The 27824-nt window shown below is 42.7% G+C and overlaps 1 long non-coding RNA gene across 5 annotated transcripts in view; it reads right to left on the bottom strand.

Moving 5' to 3' along the window:
* Positions 1-27824, bottom strand: part of LOC143996945 (uncharacterized) — a 424914-nt gene that overhangs the window by 127498 nt on the left and 269592 nt on the right. For all 5 annotated transcript variants that reach the window (XR_013277628.1, XR_013277625.1, XR_013277627.1 and 2 more), the window contains one exon: positions 7790-7941. This is a non-coding gene — a long non-coding RNA (uncharacterized LOC143996945). The remainder of the gene's footprint in view (positions 1-7789; positions 7942-27824) is intronic.

The raw sequence follows: 27824 nt of genomic DNA, 5'->3' as shown, positions 1-27824 counted from the left end.
GTTACCATGCTGATAACAGAAGAATGGAGCAGCAAAAACCCACAAGACTTGGGGCTTTGGAGAGAGATAAGAAAACACTATAGATATATGTGCCCAGGTCAAATTTTATGACTCAGGTTTACATGCGCTTTAAAATATGCCTCTAAACGTCCTAATGTTCATGGACACATAGGATAGCAATGAGCTGCTTCTACATGTAAAACACAAAACACCCGTAGAAGCAGCGATTTTTTTATGCCAGTATAAGGCATAAGGGTAGGGAAAGGATGGTGAACAAGAGTGGCCAGTATTCCTGATGCATTGCAGTTACTCAGGTTTGGTGACTGATAAGATTTCCTCTATATCATACCTTGAGGTAAGGAAGTTGGGGTTACATGCTTACATTTGAGCAAGGTGGTTTATCTCCAATGTGAGAGGTCACTTGTATGTTGGCCAGCAGCCAGTGGGTGTGTGCATTTGAAAAGAGGAACGTAATAGCTTGGGTGGAGGTGCTTAAGCTCAAGCTTCGGAGAATACTTAAAGGGTAACCACTTTCGTAGGGGAAAAAAATAGCAAATAAAGAAAAAATAATATAGTGTATACAAATGCCACGCAAGTCTAAGCCCCTGTACACACGGTCGGAGATTTCGACAACCAAATGCGTCGGATTTTGTCCGTCGGATTTTGTCTGTTGGATCTTGTCCGAAACTGTTGCATACACACGGTCGGACTAAGTTGTCAAAAAATCCGATCATTCAGAACGTGATGACGTAATTTCGTTAGGATGGGGCTATGTTCAGGCTAGTAGCCAATAGCTTTGATGTAGGAATTTGATCTGAGCATGTGTGGCACTTGGTCCGATAAAAATTCGCTACACATGATCGGAGTATGCCCGATCGAACCAGTTGGTCGGGAAATATTTCCAACAAGTTGTAAAATTGGGTCCAACGGATATTCTGACGGAATCAGTCCGATGCATACCACACACAGTCGGATTATCCGACAACACGGTCCGATAGGACACATTCCGACGGATTCTCCGACCCTGTGTACAAGGGCTTATTGTAATTGAATGTTATTAAAAATGACCCTTCCTTTTCAATCTGCAGCTCTGTAATTTTCTGAAAATGCAATACACTATGGGTACCTGGAGGGGTTCTGTACACAGAATGTGTACAGAACACCCCCCAGAAACATAATAAAACATGAAAAAAAAATATATTAATAAAAATGCCATAAAACTATCCTCTATTTTGTAAACGCTATAACTTTTACGCAAACCAATCAATAAAAGCTTATAGCGATTTTTTTTTTTTTTACCAAAAATATGTAGAAGAATACGTATCGGCCTAAACTGAGGAAAAAAATGTTTTTTTAGATATTTTGGGGGGATATTTATTATAACAAAGAGTATAAAATAATGTGTTTTTCAAAATAGTTGCTATTTTTTCGTTTATAGCGCAAAAAAACAAACAAAAACGCAGAGGTGATCAAATACCACCAAAAGAAAGCTCTATTTGTGGGGAAAAAAGGACATCGATTTTGTTTGGGAGCCATGTCAGAGGACCGTGCAATTGTCAGTTAAAGCGGCACAGTGCCGAATTGCAAAAAGTGCTCTGGTCTTTGGCCAGCCAAATGGTCCAGGGCTTAAGTGGTTAAAGGGATGCAGTCCTCATTAGAGCCCTGCAGGTGCTGCAGCTGATTGAAATTTTTTAAATCACTCCCATTAGACTCACTTTCCCACATGGATACAGGAAAACACACAGGGAATTATGCAGAATAACAAAAAGGTAGGAATCTGCAACAAAGTTTGTTCAAATCCATGTAATGTACATTGATCAACGAGATCAATGGGGAATGTTTTTTTCTCAACAAAAGTGTTACGCTTTAAATGACAGACTAAGGCAGACTAAGGCAGCAGCAGAGTGTAAACTGACATAATGCGGTATTGTTAACCAGTCAGATTGTGGACAGCCAGATCTTTCAATTGTGTCAGATTCCTTACACCCACACAAAAAAGATTGATGGATAGGGGAATCAAGTGAACAAGGAAAATCACAGGATTATCCCATCCACATTAAACAGTATGGACAAATCTGCAGGGCTGACTATTGATTTTCTGACAGTACCCGTGGCTATCAGAATACCCTAATGCTGCATACATTATGAATTTTGGCTGGAAAAAGCTTTGATGGTTTTCCTGATGGAATTCCGATGGGATTTCTCTCAAGCTGTCTTGCATACACACGGTCACACCAAATTCTGACCATCAAGAACGCGGTGACGTACAACACATATGACGGGACTAGAAAAAGGAAGCTCAATAGCCAGTAGCCAATAGTTTCTGTCTCATAGTTGAATCTGAGCATGCCTGAGTTTTTGCATGTTGGAATGCAACGCACGAAAGGATTTTCGGATAGGAACTTTTTCCGACCGAAAAATTGAGAACATGCTCTCAATCTTTTGCTGGCCGAAATTCGGCCAGCAAAAGTCCGATGGAGCATACACACATCACATTTTCCGACCAAAAGTTCTCATTGGTCTTTTGCTGGCCGAATTTCCGATCATGTGTACGCGGCATAAAAGTGTCTGCATTTTGATTGGATGCAGGTTCTGTCTGACCAGATGGTGCTAAAAAAGGGCCATCCTTGGAACAAATTTTGGCTGATTTAGCAGTAATCATCTGAAAGTCAGTCTGTGTATGGGCAGCTTTAGTAAGTGCTAGCACTAGAATATTAAATTGATGTTGGCCAGTAAACCATATTTTCTTAATAACTATTGATGTGTCATCTGGCTGTGTTCCTAATCTACTATTTTAAACCGCAGTAAACTATCATATGTAATCATCTTCAAGTCTGTGTGTGGTTCATTCATTAACAACTCCAACAAGTGTGTAAAACTTTTTTCTTTCAAATGTTTTGGACAAACTCCACCAGGATACACCCACTCTGATGCATCACACCCAACAAATGGGCTTGAAACTGAAGTTTAATCTGCTTATATTTTGCCATTCCTGGTTCCTTCTTTCCCAGGTATCTGCACCCACTTCTGGGAATAGCTAGCCGCAGCTAGCAGGAGATGCCCACCCCCCCCCCCACACACACAGAACACAATGGGGACCAGTGAAGACGCGCAGCGTGCTCGCGCATGCGCAGTAGGGAACCGGGCAGTGAAGCTGCAATGCTTCACTTCTTGATTTCCTGACAGATGATGGTGGTGGGGGCAGCCGAGAGACGAGCGATTGCTCGTCATCTGCTGCCGACATCACAGGCACCTTGGACAGGTAAGCGTCCATTTACTAAAAGTCAGCAGCTGCAGTATTTGTAACTACTAACTTTTAATATTTTTTTTAAAGTGACCATCCTCTTTAAATGCATTATTATGAACTCAGTGATGTCATCACTGAATCTCTGTGCTTCTATATACAATGCAAGCATATCATAACTGGTGGATAGGACCAGCAGGGTACTGTACATGGGCAGCCCATCCATTAGGGGCCATCTATCCACAGCCGCCATGGGTCCGGCCTCTTTCAGGACACAAAAATTACAGCGGCCGGGGTGTTTTTTTTTTAAGCATCCCAATAGAGCCAGAGGCTCTAATAGGATTCAAAACAAGATGGGCGCCGGGCGCAGAGCATTGCAATACAAGCCTACCCAGGTGTTACAACAGCAAATGAATATTCACTATTGAAACACTGATTCTCAATCCGGTCAAGGAAAAGTGGGTCTGAGACCTGTTTTACGATTGTTCAAAAAGAGAAGAGTCCCAATTGGCCGACAAGGAGGAGGCAGGAAACAGAAGCTGCCGCAATGCCCGTGGAGAGCAGGGGAAGGAGAAGTCGCCGGTGGAGCCCTGGAGAAGCGCTGCCCACCATAAATGGGATAAGTGCTCCAGACCCGACCAACTGTCTGGTCTGGTCCAGTTTGCCGCCCTCCCCAAAAAATTACTACCGGCTGCCACTATTACTGTACGTAGCTTCCTACAAATATTACAGCACTCCTCATTGGAGGATGCAAGCAGTGGGCTGGCTTTATGGTGAAGTTATGTAAATATGAGAATTCCTGGATACCAGTCCTGAAGAGTAGATAGACTTAGGAGGGCTGCACATGCAGACATGAGTAAAAAAACTGAACTCAAAATGAATGAAAGGGGCATGCCAGGAACAGTAAGGCTGGGGAGAAAAGAGCTAGATGTGGCTAGGCATTTCAAAGTAAGAAATTGAGACAGGCTCTATTTAAATTGCTGAAGCTTTAAAAGAGAAGTAAGAATTAGAAAAAACGAAAAATTATATTCCCCTAAAAGACTGCAGACCAACTGCAGCTATCCCCCGCCACCTCTGAGATGAGAACTGAGCGATCAAAGACCACTGATCACTTAGCTTGCAGTCCTCAGCCTCAGTCACCGACTCCCCACTCTGCCCCTCCAGCACTGGAGCGTTGGGCTCTGGAGGCGGCGGAAGTGTCTAGCTCAGGCTCTCGTCGGATCGCTGACAGGCTGAGCCAGGGGCCGGTCCAGATTTTATCCTAAGCCTGGACCGGCTGAGTGATGTCAGCTGACAGCAGACTTTAGCCCACTGTCGGCTAAAAACAGGTCACAGGAGTGCAGAGCTAACTGCGCTTCTGTGACTCACAGGAGAAGTATAGATTCAAAAAAGCTTTGGCCATACTTCTCCTTTAAATGAAAAGTGTGCAGTGAAATCAATGTAAGCTATTTCAGTACAGGAGAGAAGCCTACAACTATGCAAAACTAAAGGTAAGGCTGGAGTCCATAACAATTATACCCATTTGTTGGGGTAAATGTGTAAGAGTTAAAGGAGATATATGGATTACTAAAAAATAACCACACATACTCTGCATATGCTGCAGCATAGAGGTAAGTATGTTGGGATCCTTCCAGAGGCTGGAGCAGCTCTGTGAAATCAGCCAACAGTGGGCTTTAGAATGCTGTTAGCTGATTTTGGGTCAAAGGAGAGCAAAAGTAAGTGCACACCTGACTTTCAAGAGACGTATGACCAATAGAGCTTTGGCCATACGTCTCTTTTAAGGAGGGAGGGGATTTGTCCAAACCATATGGAGGAATATACATTTTTGATATACTGCATACACTTAAAAGAGAAGCATCTAGGTGAATCTGATCCTACATCTGTGGTGGAGGACAGATGCAGCATCAATATGATACTGCAGCTGTACCTGCTAGCTCTACAGCTGAGAACTGAGCAATCAAATATTGTTGATCACTCAGTCACCACTCACTGGAGTGCTGGGCTGTGGAGGGTGGCGGGAGCGGGCAGGTGCCAGTCCAGTCTCCTGGGTGGACCCCATCCAGATGGTTGCGATCTTTCCCCAGCCTGGAACGGCTTTATGATGGCAGGTCACAAGTGTGCAAAACGGGTCACAAGAGTGCAGAACGAACTGCACTCCTGTGATCCACAGAAGTACAGTGCAAAGCACAGCTCATGACATGTAGTTAGTCATATAAAAAGTGTCCAATTCGTCAGCTGTTTTGGTATGGCCATCCAGCTAACTTTGTACATAAAAAAAAGTCCAATAATTCCATTATTTGGTCACAAAAAAAAAAACAGCATGTACATTCAGAAATGTTCAGGCATATCCTCAGCTATGAATAGTATAAAAATAAACTTCTGAGCTCCTTGTCAAAGTTTGCAATATATTCACCCAAAACACATCCTGTTGTTTTAAAAGCTTATGTTAGCCACCTCTTTTTTTTCGACATTTTACCACTTCTGAAATAAAATCGGACTTGCGGTATGACCAAAATCTTTTTAAGTGTTTTCCAATTGCTAAGTGTAAAAAAAAATGTGGCTTGGTGCAGAAGTAAAAAAAATATCCCTTCTATTTTGGATAGACTCCCCCACATATTCTATTTACGCGGATGTTGTAATGACAACATATGATGAAAAGAAGTCAAGACATGCCTTGAAGTGATTTTTTCCCTCTGTCTGAGACACACATGACCCTATAAAAATATTGTTAGAAAAAAAAAATCACGCAAGGTCACACAAAAGACACATATGACACATTCTAATGCTCAGAAAAGAAATAACCAATGAAGAACCACCTTTGCTAACATCATTTGACTACCCCACTATACTGTATTCTATATGCACTATTAAAAGATACAAGTTATCAAACTTAAAAAAATTACAAATCTATATATTTCTCTTTAAAGTGTGACTAAAAGCCAAAATAACAAACATGTTATACTTGCCTGCTCTGTGTAGTGGTATTGCACAGAGTGGCCCCAATACTCCTCTTCTGGGGTCCCTGGCGGTGATCTTGGCTCCTCCTCTTCTTCTTAGGGACTACCACCTGCTAGCTATGGGGAGAGCATGGTCTGCGCACACTCCCGATCTGTGTGTCTATGGAGCCATGCTCCATAGACTTACACAGTGGGACTAAGGCCCGCCCCCCACTTCCTCCTCACTGCATCTGATTGACAGCAGCAAGAGCCAATGGCTCCTGCTGCTGCTCGAGTGCTCTGTAAAGAGAAAAAGAGGGGAGAAGAGATGAAGCCGGGCACAGTGCTGATCTCCTCTCCCCTCTCTTCCCCTTCACACAGGGAAGGGGGGCACAGAAAAACTGAAAACATTTCACACTGCCAGCATTTTTAAGCATTTTTAAGGTGCCACAGCGCTAAAAATAGTGCCTATATAGCGCCTGAAAAAAGGGCTTTCACACTGGAGCGGTGTGCTGGCAGGGCGTCACAAAAAGTCCTGCCAGCAGCTTCTGTGGAATGATGAAGGAGCGGTGAACTCACCGCTGCTCCCTATTGAACTCAGAGCTGCTCTGGCGGTGCTTCTCCGGCGGTGTTTTGCGGGTGGATTTAACCCCCTTTTCGCCCGCTAACGCCGCTAAAACGACGGTAAAGTGGTGCTAAAAATAGTGCAGCTTTACCACCGACGCCCCCCGCGTCTCAGTGTGAAAGGGCTCTTAATGCATACAATGCATTAAGGTGAAAAAGGTTTTTTGGTTTAATAACACTTTACGCATCTCAGGTCCTTGCCAAACTATTCACCGGTTTCAGCATGGCTCGTGCACGTGCAATAGGCAGTCAGCTGTGAAGCCGGTAGGAGACACAGTCAGCTGCCCACAGTTAAGATGTTGGCATCTGGACCCAAAGACCAGCAAAGAACCATGTCAGGTGAGGCTGGATCCTGGGACAGGTAAGTATGTGCTTTTTAAATATCAGTAGCTACAGTATTTGTAGCTGCTGACTTTTACATTTTTGTGAAATGTTTTATAGCAGAAAGTAAAAAATATTTTTTTCCAAAATTGTCAGTCTTTTATTGTTTATAGCGCACAAAATAAAAAATGCAGTGGTGATCAAATACCAGCAAAAGAAAACTCTATTTCTGGAAAAAAATTACATAAATTTTATTTTGGTACAGTGTTGCATGACCGCGCAATTGTCCGTTAAAGTAACAGCAGTGCCGTATCACAAACAATGGCCTGGTCATGAAGGGAGGTAAATCTTTGGGAGGTCAAGTAGTTAATGCAGGTGATTCAGTAAGGCAAAAAATCTTTTGGTATAATAAAAATGTATAGTCCAGGCCCATATATTTTAGTTTGAGTAATACTGTCATGGAGTGCCAACCCTCAATATAAACAATGAGAAAGAGAATTTGTAATGGATCTGGGCATCAAATGGTCTCCTCCAGACAAACAAAGATATATATTTGCATTTAAATATTTATTGAATAATAGAAAAAGACATACAAACAGACATATATAGACATATATAGGGAAATAACACACACGCCCCTACATATAAAAACAATGGCGCTCACCCATGCTCCAACGTGGGACTGCAGGCCCAGCTACTTCACATCCAGTGCAGAGCTATGTGCCTGCATTGATCTTAATGACTTCAGAGGACTTTAGACCACCGTAGTGCAGGGAAGAGGGGGCCGCAGGGACCAGTCTAGCCACACAGAGGAACCTGTGGGAGTAAAGGGGGCCGTAAGTAAATGTGCTTTTTAAAGTCCCCTACACAGAAACAAACCTTTAACCCTTGCAGTGTCAACACAGCCCCACTGTAAGTGAGAATTGTTACTTTTATTGGAGTTTAGCTTTAGGCTAAGTTCAGGCTGTGGTTCCCCTGCAGCTGCACAGGAACAGCAGCCCTTTCATTTGAATGGGTGGATTAACTTATGGACAATGCAGGGAAACATCCTAGCGCCTTTTACAAAATCTAAGCTGCAGGGAAATCGCATAGTGCTATTCAGTGCCAAAGCATGGGAAAATGCATTGCCTTTACCAGTCCATGGGGGTGCCATTCTGAATCAATGGCACCCCTGCACATCTGCTAACAGCAGCACATTTTTGCTGTGGGTGCAGGAAAGAGTGCAATTTACATGCAGTCCCACACCATGCAAATTCCAGCATATTTAGTCCCCCTTTAAAAGCCCATATACCTTTGTGGTCAGTGAGGTGCCCCATTACAATTGTAGACATTGTAGAATGCCCTGCTATATGGGTAGTCCGTGTAAATTTCTCCATTATTATGATTAGTGTATATGCTCTGATTTTATTGCATTAGGCCCCTAAAAGTGGGGTTGGTCAGAGCTTGAAAAGGACCCCAGGGACCTCAGAAGCACCTCCATAGTTGTGTGGCCAGACCTTATTTTTTTCCAGGCCCTAGGTGCCTGATTATCGCCACAGCAACTTGATTAGCTATTCTCTATTAATAAATGTAAAGACTATTCTTACATACAAAACAGCCATAAACATTTAAACATGTACTTTCTTTACTTATCCAGCCCTAATAAATGCTTTTCAATATATTTAAATCTATTTGTAATACAAAAAAAATTGTAAAACATAAGTGATTACAACCTTTTAACAACCATCTTGCTTATAAAACCTGTCCTTTCTTGATTACTATAGGGCTTTCATTCAGGGAATAGACTGTACAGACATTTATTTCTGACCACAGGGGAAAAGATTGTACATTTTAACAATTGTAAAAGCCCCTCCTGAAAAGCAATGGTTGATTGTGGATGGACTGAATACACATTAAATCCCACTTGACAAAATAAGGCAAAATCATTTGTAAGGCTAATTCCTGATTCCAAGGGAAGCAAAGCACAACACATTCTGTTAATTTAAATGATGAAGTTATTAGAACACTGGAAGTCCGCTGAAACCTTTGCTGAAAATTAAAAATCAGGGCAAAAATTGTTAAAGTGAAACACAACAACTTGATAATTAATATGTTCTTTGTTCTTTAGGAATGAATATAGATTCCACTGTAATAACTATGGTATCAAAATTAGTCTGTGATGTAAATCATAAAGCGGAACTAAACCCATCGAATTAACAATTTAAAAAAACAGCTTCTTATTTCCCCACATCTACCATTATCTGGAATACATGACACCCCTTCCTTTCCCCCAGCTTATGGAAATCCTCTTGCATTCCGCTGTTGGCATCTCCAAAAAATGTAAAATGTATATGATTTTTACTGCTTCGATGCAGTGTTGCCAACCCCCCACCCCCCCGAAGTGAAATTTACTGGCAGGACGGCGAAATTTACAAACAGCAACAATTTTTTACTGGCAAAGAAACATGAAATTTACTGACAGAGCCGCATTTTTTACTGCCACTGCAAAAAAGTACCTAAAATGCCCATTTTCAGTACTTAACGGTGCAAATATCAATATTTTAATTATAAGCACGTAGCTAGTGCTATTAGAAATGTGTTTAAGCTAAACAAAAGTCAAAAACCATATGTCCCCATTGACATGAAGGTCAGGTTACTATAACCAAGCCAACACAGAGTCCCCCCTTACATCTGCAGGATCCCCCCTTACAGGGAACTCTTATGTAAAGGGGAATGCTGCAGATCATGATTTAAGGGGGGGAACTCTGATGTAAGGGGGGCTCTGTTGACCAGAGACCACCTTATATCAGAGTCCACTGCATTCCCTTTAGATCAGAGTTCCCACTTTGCATCAGCTTCTACAGCATTGCCCTTGCACTGAAAGTGGAGAATCCTGCAGATTCTGATATGAAGGGGAATGTCAGGAACTCTGATGTGCGGGGCACTCTGGTGACTAGAGACCACCTTCCGCAGAGCACAGAGTGAATACACTAAGGTAAGGGGGGAGGGGGTTACTAATATAGGGGGGAACCTTTGTATCAGTGCCCTTACTTTATTGTATTCACTCTCCTCTTACATCAGCAACCTGGTCTCATTTCTGGAACAAGGAATATGATCTATTATGTTCAATTCTTCATATCACTCATTAACCCCCCTGGCGGTATTCCCGAGTCTGGCTCGGGGTGGAATTTTTATACCAAAAGCGGTAACCCCGAGCCAGACTTGGGACCGCATCGCTGGATCCAGGAGGACGCTTACTTACCTTCTCCCTTGGATCCAGAGATGTCCCCGCGCTGTACGAGCGGCTTGTCCTCCGCTCGATGTATCACGGAGCCAATCTCCGTTTCCTGCGAGCGATGCGACGCACGGGGACGGAGATCGGCGCCAAATTCAAAAAGTGAAACACACACATTACATACAGTATAATGTAATCTTACAGATTACATTGCTGTATGTAATTATTTCACATCCCCTTTGTCCCTAGTGGTCTGCCCAGTGCTCTGCATGCAGTTTTATATTATAAAAACTGTTCTTTATGCCTGGAAACTGGAGATTGTCCATAGCAACCAAAACTGTCCCTTTACATCAAAAATGATTTTAGACCAGCTAGAAAACAGTGATAATAAATTGGAATCACTCGCAGAATTGAGTGATAGCGATTTGTGGGGAGATCCATCATCAAATACTGAAAAGTAATGACAGTGACAATTCTGCAACTGAGCAAATATCAGTGTTTTTGATTTGATTACAATATTGAATAATTTTTATTATTGTTATATTATTATTTGGTATAATTATTTATAATTATTTATTATATTATAATTTATGATTTCATTTTTCAAACTTTATCATACCCGGGATGTCTGCTAGACTCTGGTTTGGACAGATTTGAGTGAGTTATTGCTAAGAATTACAGGACTACAATATAAAATGCCAAATTTTCATGCAAAATAATTGTACCGCGGGCATTGGCTTATGCCGCCAAGGCCAGATGGGAGGTGGATGTTGGATTAATTGAGGACGAGGAGTGGGATGATGTATTGGGGGATGTGAAGAGAGTATCCGCCAGACTTTCGGACCGCCTCACACAGCTGTACATCGTACATAGGACATATCTGACCCCCCAAAAGATAGCACGGTTCAAACCCACGTATAATCCGGGATGCCGCTTATGCGACCACACTCCAGGCTCCTTCTATCCCCTCATATGGTCCTGCCCGGTTATACAAACATACTGGATACAGGTAATTCGCTTTCCCCATGACCAGATGGGCTCTCGTGTTAGCCTCGACCCGAAGCTGTGCTTACTTGGTCTCTTGCCAGAATTTGATGCTGACAAGTCCCTTCGTACCTTTTTACATGAAACACTGTTCCTGGCGAGAAAAGTGATTGCTCGTGGCTGGATGCAGGCCCTCCCCCCCATGGTCCAATGCTGGAAGAAAGAGGTTAACGATATCCCTCCCGTATAAGAAATTAATATATACGCATAGAGGATGTCCACTTAAATACGAGCAGATATGGGGCAGATGGTTGGGGGATGGGGAGACATGTACTTGATATGCTGTTGTATTGATCCCTTGCCCCCCTCCCCCCTATGTTTTTCCCTTTCTGTGCTTCCTCCACCCCATGGGCCTGCTTTTATTGTGCCCCCCTCCCTCTCCTCCTTTTTTTTCTTTCTCTCTCCGCCTCCTGCCCCTTCCCTGGTTGACACGGATTGGTCTTACAATGATGCTACCCATGATGGGTATCTACACCCTATGCAGCGCAACTATCCCAAAGCACTCATGTATGCAACACTGCCTTGGCCAGGTTGGCCCTAATTACCTGATAAAAAAAAAATAATTGTACCGCTTTTAGCACCTAAAATCCAAAATAATCGTACCGCCAGGGAGGTTAAAAACCCTTGGGCTGCTCTCCTACCCAACCCTTTTCCACATCTGAATATCTGTAAATGAAAGCTGGTGGGATTTGTTTTCTTGGCAGCATGAAAAACATTAGCCAAATCATGGAAACAGAAATCTATAACCTTCTCTGACGTCAAACAACGCCTCTTAGGTACTATGGTTCATGAAAAATTGACCTCTATCCTCAAAGATAACCACACCAAATTCTTAAAAGCATGGCAACCGTGGCTTGATTATATCAAATACTTGAATATTGACCATTCCCTTCTTTCTCTCCAACCAAACATTTCAACTACTAGTGTCAACACCAATAATGGTTCCACATGGGATTACCTCCTTCTTGTTCCATTCATAATAACCCCTCCCCCTCCCCTCACTCTCTTTTATCTTTACTACTTTCTTTTTATCCATTTACTGTTTGTTTGTTTCTGTTTGTTCTTATTCATAAAATTGTATGATACATTTAATACAATATTGCTTCTTGTCAGTTGTTATGTTATTTGTCAGTCTAATATTCTAAAACTGGTATTTCTATATTGAAACTCAATAAAATTTATTGTAAAACAAAAAAACTGTTACATTCCTAGAATTCCGGGATTGCTAACTGTCACATTTCATTGTGTCCTCAACCAAACTGTCAAACCATCAAATGGTTAGTGTCCTAACTGATCACATGTGTAGCACCATGGCAGTTGCAGATCAAACAGAAGCATCTTCCCTGGCTATGAAGGATAGGAGGGTTTAATTCTGCTTTAAAGCTGTCAGCAGATCGACCTCTACAAACTCAGCAGTGCATAAAAGTGGAAAGCAACTGAACATGCGTAGAATAGTATGAGACAGTAGGGGCTATTTACTAAAGGCAAATCCACTTTGCACTGCAAGTGCACATGAAAGTGCACTGAGAGTGCACTTGGAATAAAGTTGCTGTAGATCTGAGGGGGACATGCAAGGAAATCAAAAAACTGCATTTTAGCTTGCACATGATTGGATGATAAAATCAGTAGAGCTTCCCCTCATTTCAGATCTACCCCTTAGATTTAGAGCGACTGCATTTCCAAGTGCACTTGCCTTTCGTAAATAACCCCCAGTGTGTTTCTGGATTTTAAACAGCGTAGACAATTCTTTTTAATGTTCTTTTTAATGTTTTACATAGCTATACCAGCAAAAGGGGCCAGCATGAAGTGATCTAGGACTTCATTTTCTGACTAAAGTTCCACTTTAAATAAAGAGTATTATATAACTTCTTGACATTGTTGCATTAAACAAAAACATTTTTTATGCTAGTTGTTGCTAATTTACGTTTAACTCCTTTACAACCATGTAACACATGTACAGTATGGGAGGAAGTGTGCTTTAATTCTGGGTGCCGTGTACACACGATCGTACATTCCGACAACAAAATCCATGGGATTTTTTCCCGATGGATGTTGGCTCAAACTTGTCTTGCATACACACGTTCACACAATGTTGTCGGAAATTCCGAACGTCGCGGTGATGTACGAGGAGCCGAGAAAATTGAAGTTCAATAGCCAGTGCGGCTCTTCTGCTTGATTCCGAGCATGCGTATAACTTTGTGCTTCGGAATTGTGTACACAAGATCGGAATTTCCGACAACGGAATCCAGATGTCAGATTTTGTGTGTCGGAAATTCCGATGGATCCGATACACAGTCAGAATTTCCGACAAAAATCTCCCATCGAACATTTTCCGTTGGAAAACCCGACTGTGTGTGGGGGGCATTGGTGTTCTTCTGTTTGTACTAGAAGTGCATTTTCACATGATCACTCTGATAGCCTCTGATTGGCTGTCATAGTAATCATTCACCCTGTAACCCATCCCAGTGTTATTTCTCTTCTGGAAGAGGGAGACACAACAGACATTCCTGCTAGCGAGGAGGAAATGATACATTTGGTTTTATTCACTAAAGCTGAGAAGTGCCAAATTAGGCTCACTTCTGCATAGAAACCAATCAGCATCTAACCCCAGCTTGTTCAATTAAGCTTTGGTAATAAAACCTGGAAGCTGATTAGTGTCTATGCAGAAGTGAGCCTGATTTTGCACTTACCAGCTTTAGTAATTAAACCCCATTGCATCTAGAGGAGATTCCTGCACCAAAAAAGGGTCTGTTAGCATATTTTCCTCTTTCTGTAGGAGCTTAATGCAAAATAAAAAAATAAAAAAATAAGGATTAACTACTTCAGCGCTTGTCCTAGTTTAGAGAGTGCAATTGTCAGCGTTAGTGACTGTGTAGGTGTTAGTGCTAGTGGTCGTTAGTGGCAGCGTAAATGTTAGTTAGTGTTTGTCATTTAATGTTAGTTTCAATGCCAGATAGTACGAGTGTAAATATCAGTTAGTTATAGTGTCAGTGAGAGTGAGGGTCAGTGTCAGTTAGTATCAATTTTAGTGGACGTTAGTGTCAGGGAGGCCCTTGCACTGCATAGTTGAAGGTAAAGCTAAAGAAAATTGAATGAGAAAATTGTATAATGTATGGCAGCACTTAAGCTGGCCATAGACGGTTCGAATCTCATCCAGTTCTGCAGGAGATTCAAACTATTTATGGGCCGGCTGATTGTACCCAAGTCGATCTCTCGATTGAGTGGGGTAAAAACTGCATGTCGGATTTTTAAATGCGATTATTGCCAGCGGCTATAGCCGCTAGAATTAATCACTGTGTTCTCCTGGCCAAGTCAGCTCCCATACCCTCCTCTGTCGGGAGGACACAATAGCCCTGCAGGAACGATTCCCCTTCGAATTTTTATTAAAAGAGACGTTTTTTGTTTTTTTTACAGAATAAGGCTTCATGTACACCGTAGCTGGTAAACGGACATTTACTTCAGCAGGCTCTCCTCAATGTTATATTATGGGTACATGTACACTCATTTATAGTAGTTTAGAAGCCCTTGAGGTTAGAAGTATTTTTTTGAAAACAAAAAAATTGCATTCAGGACGGTAGTTTAGTGGCATGTGAAATGCTAAATACTTGTAACAGCGTGTAAATGTGTCTAAACATGGCAAATCACGCTTATAAGCGTTTTTGTTTTTAGACGTTTTCAATGGGGAAAAATTCCTGACCAATTACAATAGGAAACACAGACTTTCCAGAACCCTTGTTGTTAGCTGCAAGGAGAGAGATAGAGGGAGAGAGAGAGAGAGAGGGAGAGAGAGAGAGAGAGAGAGAGAGAGAGAGAGAGAGAGAGAGAGAGAGAGAGAGACACACAGAGAAGCAGAGAGAGAGAGACAGAGAGAGAGAAACAGAGAGAGAGAGAGAGAGACAGAGAGAGAACGAGAGAGAGAGAGAGAAACAGAGAGACAGAACGAGAAAGAGAGAGAGATAGACAGAGAGAAAAAGAGAGAGAGAGAGAGAGAGAGAGAAACAGAGAGACAGAGAGAAAGAGAGAGACAGAAAGAGAGACAGAGAGAGAGAGACAGAGATAGAGAGAGAAACAGGGAAACAGAGAGACAGAGAGAGAGATAAACAGAGTGACAGAGAGAGAGAGAGAGAGAAAAACAGAGAAACAGAGAAAGAGAGAGACAAAGTGACAGAGAGAGAGAGAGAGAGAGAGAGAGAGAGAGAGGCAGAGAGACAGAGAGAGAGAGAAAGAGAGAGGGACAGACAGAAAGACAGAGAGAGAGACAGAGGGCGGGAGAGAGAGGGGCGGGAGAGAGAGGGGGCAGGAGAGAGAGACAGAGAGACAAAGAGAGAGAGAGGGTGGGAGACAGAGAGAGGTGATGAGAGAGAGAGGGAGAAACAGAGAGAGAGAGAGAGACAGAGTGACAGAGAGAGAGAGACAGAGGGCGGGAGAGAGAGACAGATAGACAGAGAGAGAGACAGACAGAAAGACAGAGAGAGAGAGACAGACAGAAAGACAGACAGAAATACAGAGAGAAAGACAGAGAGAGAGAGAGAGAGACAGACAGAGAGAGGGCGGGAGAGAGAGACCGATAGACAGAGAGAGGGAGGGCGGGAGAAAGAGATAGAGAGAGAGGGCGGGAGAAAGAGATAGAGAGAGAGAGAGGACGGGAGAGAGAGAGAGAGGGCGGAAGAGAGAGACAGAGAGAGGGCAGGAGAGAGAGAGGGCAGGAGGGAGAGAGAGACAGAGAGGCATAGAGAGAGAGGGTGGGAGAGACAGAGAGAGAGCACGGGAGAGAGAGAGACAGAGAGAGAGAGACAACGAGAGAGAGAGAGACAGAGAGAGAGGTAGAGAGAGAGAGGGCGGGAGACAGAGAGAGGTGGCGAGAGAGAGACAGAGAGAGAGGGAGAAACAGAGAGAGAGAGAGAGACAGAGAGAGAAACAGAAAGACAGAGAGAGAGGGTGGGAGAGAGAGACCGATAGACAGAGAGAGAAAGGGGGGCGGGAGAAAGAGATAGAGAGAGAGGGCAGGAGAGAGAGGGTGGAAGAAAGAGATAGAGAGAGAGGGTGAGAGAGAGAGAAAGAGGGCAGGAAAGAGAGACAGAGAGAGGGCGGGAGAGAGAGGGTGGGAGGGAGAGAGAGAGGGCAGGAGAGAGAGACAGAGAGGCATAGAGAGAGAGGGCGGGAAAGAGAGAGAGAGACAGAGAGAAAGCACAAGAGAGAGAGACAGAGAGAGAGAGAGGCAGAGAGAGAGAGACAGAGAGAGAGAGAGAGACAGAGAGAGGCACAGAGAGGGACAGAGAGAGAGAGAGAGAGACAGAGAGAGAAACAGAGAGAGAGAGAGAGACAGAGAGAGAGAGGCAGAGAGAGAGGGAGAGGGCAGGAGCAAGAGAGAAACAGAGAGAGAGAGACAGAGAGAGATACAGAGAGAGAGAGGCAGAGAGAGAGGCAGAGAGAGAGAGACAGAGAGAGGGTGGATGAGAGAGAGCGGGAGGGAGAGAGAGAGGGCGGGAGAGAGAGACAGAGAGGCATAGAGAGAGGGTGGTAGAGAGAGAGAGAGACAGAGCGAGAGCATGGGAGAGAGACAGATAGAGAGAGAGAGAGACAGATAGAGAGAGAGAGACAGAGAGAGAGAGGCAGAAAAAGAGACACACACACACAGAGGGGCAGAGAGAGAGAGGCAGAGAGAGAGAGGGCGGGAGAGATAGAGAAACAGAGAGAGAGAGAGGGGGGGGCAGAGAGAGAGAGACAGAGAGAGAGAGAGAGAGGCAGAGAGAGAGAGACAGAGAGAGAGAGAGACAGAGAGAGAGGCGGAGAGAGAGAGACAGAGAGAGAGGGACAGAGAGAGAGAGGCAGAGAGAGAGAGAGAGGCAGAGAGAGAGACAGAGAGAGAGAGGGCGGGAGAGAGAGAGAAACAGAGAGAGAGACAGAAAGACAGAGAGACAGAGAGAGACAGACCGAGAAAGAGAGACAAAGGGAGACAGAGAGAGAGACAGAGAGAGGGCGGGAGAGAGAGAGACAGAGGGAGACAGAGAGAGACAGAGAGAGAGACAGAGAGAATGACAAAGGGAGACAGAGAGAGACAGAGAGAGAGACAGAGAGAGGGGGGGAGACAGAGAGAGAGACTTGTTTTTCCTGCATTGTGGGAATTTGGGAGGGCCTACTGAGGATATCTGTAAAAAAAAACTTCTAAACGCAAAGCTGCTAAACACGCATAAACGCAGCATGTAACACTGGCAAAATGGACGTTTTTAACCAGCGGTCACTAGCTGTCAAGTTTCAGCATTCAGAGTGGGTTTTCAAACATCCTGTGTACACGATGCCTTATGCCGCGTACACACGAGCGGATTGTATGGCGTACTTAGTCATACAATCCGACGGACAGTCCATCATACTTTCCACTGAACGGACTTGACCACACACGGATACCCAAACAGTCCGTCGAAAGCTTGCGCGATGACGTGTACAGCACGTACGACGGGACTAGAAATAGGAAGTCCAATACACAGCAAAGCACCCTTCCGCCGTGTAAATCCTTTCTGGGCATGCGCCATTCTTAGTCCGTCGAACTAGCATACTGACGAGCGGATTGTCCGCTGAAACCAAAGTATGACGGACAGAATTTCGAAAAATCCGAAATTCTTAGTACGCTGGCCTGCACGCTGAAAAAGTCCGCTGAAGCCCACACACGAGCGGACTGTCCGCTGAAATGTGTTTCGACTGACTAAGTACGCCATACAGTCCGCCCGTGTGTACGCAGCATTATACTTACCTAGCTGGATGCAGCATCAGGACCCAGGGGCCTTTAACACTGATAATTGAGAGATCAAACACTGCCAATCACTCGGTTCTCAAAGCTCCCTCAGTAACTCTCTGCACCCCCCCCCCCCCATTCTCTGCAGCGCTGGGCTGTGGAGGGGCAGGAGGCTCAGGCTAAGCCGAGTGCCGGTCCATGCATGTGGGCGGATCCAGACTCCATTGTTCTGATCTTGACCAAACCTGGACTAGCTCTGTGGCATCAGCCAACAGCGGGCTTCAGCCTGCTGTCTGCTGAAAATGGGTCAAAGGAGTACAGAACGAACTGCACTTCTGTGATTCATAGGTGAAGTACAGCCAAACGAGCTTTGGCTGTACGTCTCCTTTAAAGGGAACCTGTGATAACTGGAATGGGAGCTGATCACGCTGATCTGGGCTTTCCCCTGTCCGGCCTACTTGTACCAGTAAGGCTTCATGTACACTGCTGCTGGTAAACGGACGTTTAGGAGCAGTTGGGTGTCTTTTTCAGCTGCGCCTGAACTCTCCTCTATGTTATCTTATCAGTACATGTACACAGGGTCATTTATAGTCATTTCTAGGCAGTTGAGTTAAGAAGCATTTTTTGGAACGCAAAAAAATGTGTTCAGAACATGTGTTCAGAGGCATTTGAAACAGCAAACACCTGTAACAGCTTGTAAATGCATGTAAACCCTGTAGTTTGCATTTATTTTGACTATTTAAAAAAAAAAATGCTTCTAAATACAAACACAGCTAATCGCGGCATGTAAACACAGCAAAACTGCATTTTTAAACAACGTTTACTATCTGTCGAGTTAAATTGTTCAGGGAAGGTTGTAAAACGTCCCGTGTACATTAAGCCTATTAGTAATTGCTGATCAGTAGCTTTATGCAGTATTAGATTATGCTGTGCTTGCTTATAGTATTTATGCTGTTAGAAATAGTACCAAAAAAGTGTGAAGTGTTTATAAACTCAAATAGAAAAACGTAATACATAAGGGTTCTTCAAAAAGTTTCTGCACTTTTTTAAACTCTATTAAATATATAAAAAAAAAAAAGCGTGAAAACTTTGAAGACCCTTTGTATAACACATCTTAAGAGACCTAAAGGGAGCAAAAAAAGTTCAGTAAGGTACTAGTAGGTTCTTTCCTTCAAATAATTCACAACCTTATTGTTTTATTTGTTTGAGAATACAAATATATATATATATATATATATATAAAATTCTAACAATGTTAACAATACTTGTGACATTTCGCAAATTGCTAAATCCTGCAAAGCACGCACATTTCCTTTCCACTGCCAAAACAGTGACCCAAAGGATAACAATGACACACATATGGTGGAGCTTCAAATATTATCAGATATGATAGAATTAGAAAGTATTGTGCTTACTCATCTTCACAGAGTTGCTAATCTGCAGTTATTTTCTACATATAAATTGCCAAGGGCTGAACATAAGCCAAGAATCTACATCCTAGCCACCAGGGTATACTATTTTATCTGTGAGTCTTCCCATGCTCCTATCTTGCGCCTATGTCATGGCAATAGTTGGATGGTGATCTCTTACTCCTGTTTGACACACAACATGGGATTTATATCAGCATTTTTCAGTATAAATTCTGAGCAGCCTAGCATCTTTTTCTACAGGGTCATTTATTTCAGAGGTGAGACTTTCTGAACAATGTGTCTTAAGCACACAATATGCCCTGTAAGCTCTTGTCTTTTGTTCGGGAGCTGGATGCATTGAAAATTGACTTTGTAAAGAGATAGTGCCAATTTGGTAATGACCTAAGTAGCGCTTTCCCCAACAGTTTAGCACATTGAATGAGTAATGACTGCTCATCAAATGATACATCATATCTTTCTGGGAATAAAACACAACTATGAATTTTCGCTGAAATGATTAAAGTCATTTAAAACAGTTCAGCACAATAATTAACAGTCGTGTGTACATTCATAGAAAGGCAATTTATATGGTTTTCTATGAAACCTAAAATAGATGCTGACAAGATGGGAATTCAGTCGTTGCTACTTTGATCGTGTATAGTAATATAAGCTGCTGTAATCTTCTATTTTTTAATATATTTAAAAAAAACACAGTTGACAACAAACTGTCAAATATAGAAGAACAAAAAGAGAGACAAAATAGTAGATAGTTTTATTAGCTCATGCAAATATGGGAGGATGTACACATAGTATGGTATTATAAAAAGTTTAACTGCAACACAATCTATATATATACATATAAATATATATATATATATATATATATATATATATATATATATATATACCTCGAAAAAGTATTCATATCATAATTGTGACGTAGAAGGAAAATGATAAATGGGTTTCAATTTCACTCTAATACCACTAACTAAAATCCAGTGGAACCAATTGCCTTCTGAAGTCACCTAATTAGTAAATAGAGTCCACCTGGGTATAATTTAGTTTCAGTATAAAGACAGCTGTTCTGTGAAGCTCTCAGAGGTATGTTAGAGAACCTTAGAGCAGTGGTCATCAACCCGGTCCTCAGGACCCACTAGCAGGCCAGGTTTTATGTATTACCTTGGGGAGATGCAGATTAGAGTACTGCAATCACTGAGCAGCAAATGATATCACCTGTGATGTATTTCAGTTATCTTGAAAACCTGGCCTGTTAGTGGGCCCTGAGGACAGGGTTGATGACCACTGCCTTAGAGAACAAACAGCACCATGAGGCCAAGGAACACACCAGACAGGTCAGGGATAAAGTTGTTGAGAAGTTTAAACCAGGGTTAGGTTATAAAAAAAATGTCCAAAGCTTTGAACATCTCACGGAGGACTGTTCAATCCATCATCCGAAAATGGAAAGAGTATGGCACAAATGCAAACCTACCAAGACTTGGCCCTCCACCTAAACTGACAGGCCGGGCAAGGAGAGTATTAATCAGAGAAGCAGCCAAAAGGCCCATGGTAACTCTAGAGGAGCTGCAGAGATCCACAGCTCAGGTGGGAGAATCTGTCCACAGGACAACTATTAGTCGTGCACTCCACAAATCTGGCCTTTATGGAAGAGTGGCAAGAAGACAGCCATTGTTGAAAGAAAACCATGAGAAGTCCTGTTTGCAGTTTGAGAGAAGCCATGTGGGGGACACAGCAAACGTGGAAAAAGGTGCTCTGGTCAGATGAAACCAAAACTGAACTTTTTGGCCTAAAAGCAAAACGCTATGTATGGTGGAAAACTAACACTGCACATCACCCTGAACGCATCATCCTCGCCGTGAAACACGGTGGTGGAAGCATCATGTTGTGGGGATGCTTTTCCTCAGCAGGGACAGGGAAGCTGGTCAGAGTTGATTGGAAGATGGATGGAGCCAAATACAGGGCAATCTTAGCAGATAACCTTTTACAAAAGACTTGAGACTGGAGCGGAGGTTCACCTTCAAGCAGGACCCTAAACATACAGCCAGAGCTACAATGGAATAGTTTAGATCAAAGCATAGTTATGTGTTAGCCCACGTACACGCGGTCGGAGATTTTGTCAACCAAATCCGTCGGATTTTGCCCGTCGGATTTAGTCCGACGGATTGTGTCCGAAACTGTTGCATACACACGGTCTGGCCAAGCTGGCGAAAAATCAGATCTTTCAGAACGTGATGACGTAATTTCGTTACGATGGGACTACATTCAGGCTAGTAGCCAATAGCTTTGATGTAGGAATTTGATCTGAGCATGCGTGGCACTTGGTCCGATGAAAATGCTCTACACATGATCGGATTAGGTCCGTCCGGCCCAGTTGGTCGGGAAATATTTCCAACATGTTGGAAAATTGGGTAGGACGGAGATTCGGACTGAATCAGTCCGATGCATACCACACACAGTCGGATTATCTGACGACACGGTCCGATAAGACTCATTCCGACAGATTCTTCGACCGTGTGTACAAGGGCTTAGAATGGCCCAGTCAAAGTCCAGACCTAAATCCAATTGAGAATCTGTGGCAAGGCTTGAAAATTGCTGTTCACAGATGCTCTCCATCCAATCTGACAGAGCTTGAGCTGTTTTTCAAAGAAGAATGGCCAAACAATTCACTCTCTGGATATGCAAAGCTGGTATAGACATACCCAAAAAGACTTGCACCTGTAATTGCAGTAAGAGGTGGTTCTACAAAGGATTGACTCGGGGGGGGGTTGAATACAAATGCACGCCACACTTTTCACATATTTATTTGTAAAAAAAATTAAGACCATTTATTATTTTCCTTCCACTTCACAATTATGTGTCACTTTGTGTTGATCTATCACATAAAATTCCAATAAAATACATTTACCTTTTTGGTTGTAACATGACAAAATGTAATATGAAATATATATACATATTGCATCCATAAAGTATTCACAGCGTTTCACTTTTTTCACATTTTGTTATGTTACAGCCTTATTCCAAAATGGATTCAATTCATAATTTTTCTCAAAACTCTGCAAATAATACCCCATAATGTGTAAAATAAAAAGGTTATGGCGCTAAACCCTATCAGTGATGTGATGAGTTAACCTATCATCAAAACCTGGTGTTTATTTTTTATATAGAAAGAAAAAACTGTTGGTGGTAACTTGCATAAATTTCCTAAAATAATTTTATCCTAAAAAAATTGTGTGTGATCAATGTGGAGTCAACATTCGTGTTCCATCATAATTAAAACCAAAGTAGGTATTGAATTATCTTATACATATCAACCTACTATGGGTGGGTACTAAAAACATGTAAACATTCATTTAGGTATGCAAAATGGTGGAAATATTGTTAATATTCAACAATGTGCTAGTTCAAAACAGACTGTGCAAACATGTGCAAAAAAATGTGCAAAAAAGCAACTAAGGATCAGAACAACAGAAATAATTCAACCAAAAAATCGCATGAAGACGCAAATTATGTGCAAAAAAACAACAACTAAGGATCAAAACAACCAGGGGTCTGAAATATTTTCAACCAATAATCGCATGAAGACGCATCTATGTCCAATGTAAGTCCAAAGTTAATATTTGGCTTAATAATACTGCCTCTTCAGATTATTGTTGTAATTGATGCATAAAGTCAATAGGGAATATTTGATTCACTCGTGCAAATAGTGCGGGTTTTCAATTAGAGAACTTCATCCCCGGTGCGCCACTCAGTGCTATAGTATGTGAATGCTCTCACCAGAGTTAATGCCCCTGTGGGGCTGGATGGACCTTCACAATGTAAGCCACTGTGTCGCTCTCTGGTTGCTGCTGGTGCACTGGGTGAAGCTTCGTTATTCCGTCCGTATGGTATCCAACGTTAATTATATATGAGGAAAGACATATCCATAGTGTAATACATTCTTAACCAAATCGTTCGTTTATTGGTATTAAAAACTACTCACATTTAATATTAAAAGCATATGCGTATGGAAAAACTCAGCCGTTCGTCTCAAACGAGTGCACACAATACCCCATAATGACAATGTGAAAGAAGTTTGTTTAAAATCTTTGCAAATTTATATAAAAAAAAAAACACATGCACATAAGTATTCACAGCCTTAGTCATGACACTCAATATTTAGCTCAGGTGCATCCTGTGTGCTTAGGGTTGTTGTCCTGTTGGAAGATGAACCTTCGCCCCAGTATGAGGTCCAGAGTGCTCTGGAGCAGGTTTTCGTCAAGGATGTGTCTGTACATTGTCACATTGTCATTATGGGGTATTGTTTGCAGGATTTTGAGGAGAATAATGAATGTAATCCATTTTGGAATAAGGCTGTAACATAACAGAAAGTGGAAAAAGTGAAGAGCTGTGAATACTTTCCAGATGCACTCTATATATATATATATATATATATATATATATATATATATATATATATATAGATAGATATACAGTGAGGGAAAAAGGTATTTGATCCCCTGCTGATATTGTATGTTTGCCCAGTGACACAAAAATTATCAGTCTACAATCTGCATGGTAGGTTTATTTTAACAGTGAGAAACAGAACAAAAATATCCAGAAAAACGAATTTCAAAAAAGTTATACATTTATTTGCATTTTAATGAGTGAAATAAGTATTTGATACCCTATCAATCAGCAAGATTTCTGGCTCCCCACTTCCATACAGGTAACAAGCTGAGATTAGGAGCACTCTCTCAAAGGTGCTCCTAATATCAGCTTGTTACCTCTATAAAAGACACCTGTCCGCAGAAGCAATTAATCAATCAGATTCCAATCTCTCCACCATGGCGAAGAACAAAGAACTGTCCAAGTATGTCAGGGACAAGATTGTAGACCTACACAAGGCTGAAATGGGCTACAAGACCATCACCAGTGCTGTAGCGACAAACAGTGCAGTGTTTATTGGTGCTATATATAAGTCTATTTACAGGTGCTGTACAGTGCCCAAAAAAAAAAACCAAGGCAAAATCTCCAAACAAAATCTAAGTGGTGTCCCAGCACTAACTATACAAATCTACATTCTAGCTAAGGCAGGCTGAGCAAACAAAATGCTTTTCAGTCTCCACATATGCAGTTTTACAGTTTTCACTAACCTTGCAGCTCTCACAGACACAACTTGTCTGTTCCCCCAGGCTCAAGAGCACTGACTCTGAGTTCCAGGTTAACCTACATTTCCAAAAGGGAGAGGAGCAAAACCCAAACTGGGTGTAGAATCAGAGGTCTCGAAAAGTGTAAGAGAGGAAAGAGAGGAGCCTGGGAGATACGTAAAACCCCACCCTAGACCTTTCCAGCCTCCCTCCAAGACACTCTGCTACAATATATGAAACAAAAAAAATAAAAACATGCTAAAAATATGGACATTTTTGTACTGGTATGTTATTTTTATGGAAACATGAAAGGCTTAGCCTATCCTACTGTACCATAATTATGACTCCTCCTGCCCCTTTCTTATATTCCTCCTAATATAAGATAAGTAAAAATGTCAACAGGGATATTGGGGCTTTTTCATAATGGCCAAAGCAGGGGTACAGACACACCAACTTTAGAGAATGTTACCATATAAAGGTTTTAAAGATTTCTACACTTCCAATTTTTAGGCCAGAATGCAAGATTTTAGTTTTCCTTTGTCAACGTTCTTATCCTGATAACTAGATGATAGAATACACTTGAAACCCTACTTCACCTTAAAAAAAAATTAAATGAATTGCCCTGCAGAAGATGAAATTTTAAGAGCAGCTGTCAGGGGATGAATGAAACCCAGGATCATTCAACCCCCTTTCTATTATCTCAGGGCATCATAGATACAGTACATTCTGTGGTGTGGTGAAATCAATCCTCCCGGGGTCATGGGAGAATTATGCAAGGAACTGCACTCACATGACATGGCACCATTCTGTGCAGCATTTAGGGCCACCCACTGCCAGAGGAAGAACACAAAGAGGATGCACGACTTCACATGACCGAATCAAAGACCTCAACAAAAAAGTTTGTACATATTTTAAAGCCTAAGATTACTTACCGTATATACTCGAGTATAAGCCGAGATTTTCAGCCTCTTTTTTGAGGCTGAAAGTGCCCCCCTCGGCTTATACTCGAGTCATCGCTGTCTGCCCGCTCGATCAGCGTGTCGAGCAGACAGACAGCGGCCATTCTGATTCAAAAGCCGCGCCTCCGGCTCCCCCTTCGCCTGTGATAGGCGGAACACTGAATTTCCCAGCAGCCTGTGTTCCGCCTATCACGGACTTCGTATCATCCTCGTACTACGGACGAGGATGATACGATGTACGTGATAGGCGGAACACAGGCTGCTGGGAAATTCAGTGTTCCGCCTATCACAGGCGAAGGCGGCGGCGCAGCTTTTGAATTTTACAATGGCCGCCGAGGCGCCGACGAACGAAGAGGGCACGGGACGGAGGCAAGGCACAGGACGGCACGGCACGGGACGGGACCGGAGGCAAGGCATGGCATGGCGGCGAGGCACGGCGGCGAGGCACGGAGGCAAGGAGGCTCGGCACGGGACGGAGGCTCGGGACAAAGGCTCAGGACACAGGTAGGCTGGACACACACACACACACACACACACACACACACACACACACACACACACACACACACACACACACACACACACACACACACACACACACACACACACACAGGGATGGATGGACGGACACACAGGGATGGACGGACACACAGGGATGGACGGACACACAGGGATGGACGGACACACACACAGGGATGGACAGGCATGTCTTACCCTCGGCTTATACACGAGTCAATAAGTTTGCCAGTTTTTTTGGGGGTAAATTGGGGGCCTCGGCTTATATTCGGGTCGGCCTATACTCGAGTATATACGGTAACAAAAACAATATGAACACAAGGGATGTTGCTTATCCTCAGTGCGTTCCTTTTGCTTCCATGTTCTAGTTCAGTAGTAAGCTATATGCTCCAATTACCCCTCACCCTTGCCATCATCATCCAGTGCAGCAGGGGTTAATAGAACTGAGGCATTGTCATAGACACTAATCAAGAATACTTGCCTATGCCCACCCTTTCCACCCAGCTCTTCCATTCATACAAGCTGCACTACAGCATGTATGAATGAAAAATTATCTATAAGTGTAGAATGGGAGGATGATTGAAAAAGATGCCCCCTCCATTCACCGATCCTATTTCATGAATAGAAACTGGGCCAATGATTCTATGAATGAAGGAGGGGGAGGAAAGGGTAAGCATAAACGGGCACACTTGAGTGACTATGACTGATTATGAGTTCTATTAACCACTTAGGGACCGCCTCACACCGATATACGCCAGCAGAATGGCACGGCTGGGCACAAGCACGTACAGGTACGTTGCCCTTTAAGAGCCCAGCCCGGTCCTGAGCTCCATGACCGTGGCCGCAGGACCCACGGACCCGATCGCCGCTGGTGTCCCACGATCGGGTCACAGAGTTGAAGAACGGGGAGAGGTAAGTGTAAACAAACCTCTCCCCGTGCTTCCTAGTGAGCCTGTCACTAATCGTCTGTTCCCTGTCATAGGGAAAGACGATCAGTGATGTCACACACCAAGCTACGCCCCCCTACAGTAAAAAAACACACACTCACACTTAACCCGTACACTGCCCCCTAGTGGTTAACCCCTTTACTGCCAGTGACATTTTTACAGTAATCAGTGCATTTTTAATCGCACTGATCGCTGTATTAATGCCAATGGTCCCAAAAATGTGTCAAAATTGTCTGACGTGTCCGCCATAATGTCGCAGTCACAATAAAAATCGCTAATCGCCGCCATTACTAGTAAAAAAAAAAAATGAGCCATAAAAATGCCATAAAACGATCCCCTATTTTGTAGACGCTATAACTTTTGTGAAAAGCAATCAATAAACGCTTATTGTGATTTTTTTTACCAAAAATGTGTAGAAGAATACGTATCAGCCTAAACTGAGGATAAAAAATAATATTTATATATTTTTTTGGGATATTTATTATAGCAAAAAGTAAAAAATATTGCATTTCTTTTCAAAATTGTCACTCTATTTTTGTTTATAGCGCAAAAAATAAAAACCGCAGAGGTGATCAAATACCACCAAAAGAAAGCTCTATTTGTGGGAAAAAAAGGACGCCAATTTTTTTTTTTGGGGAGCCATGATGCACGACCGCGCAGTTGTCAGTTAGAGTGACGCAGTGCTGAATCACAAAAAGGGGCCTGGTACTTTAGCTGCAAAATGATCTGGGGCTTA

Source organism: Lithobates pipiens, unplaced genomic scaffold (genome assembly GCF_037356315.1).
Source record: "Lithobates pipiens isolate NorthernLeopardFrog02 unplaced genomic scaffold, aLitPip1_a1.2 Scaffold_19, whole genome shotgun sequence".
NCBI classification, from domain to species: Eukaryota; Metazoa; Chordata; class Amphibia; order Anura; family Ranidae; genus Lithobates; species Lithobates pipiens.
Note: the sequence above shows the minus strand (reverse complement) of the source record. Positions and strands in the feature narration are given on the sequence as shown.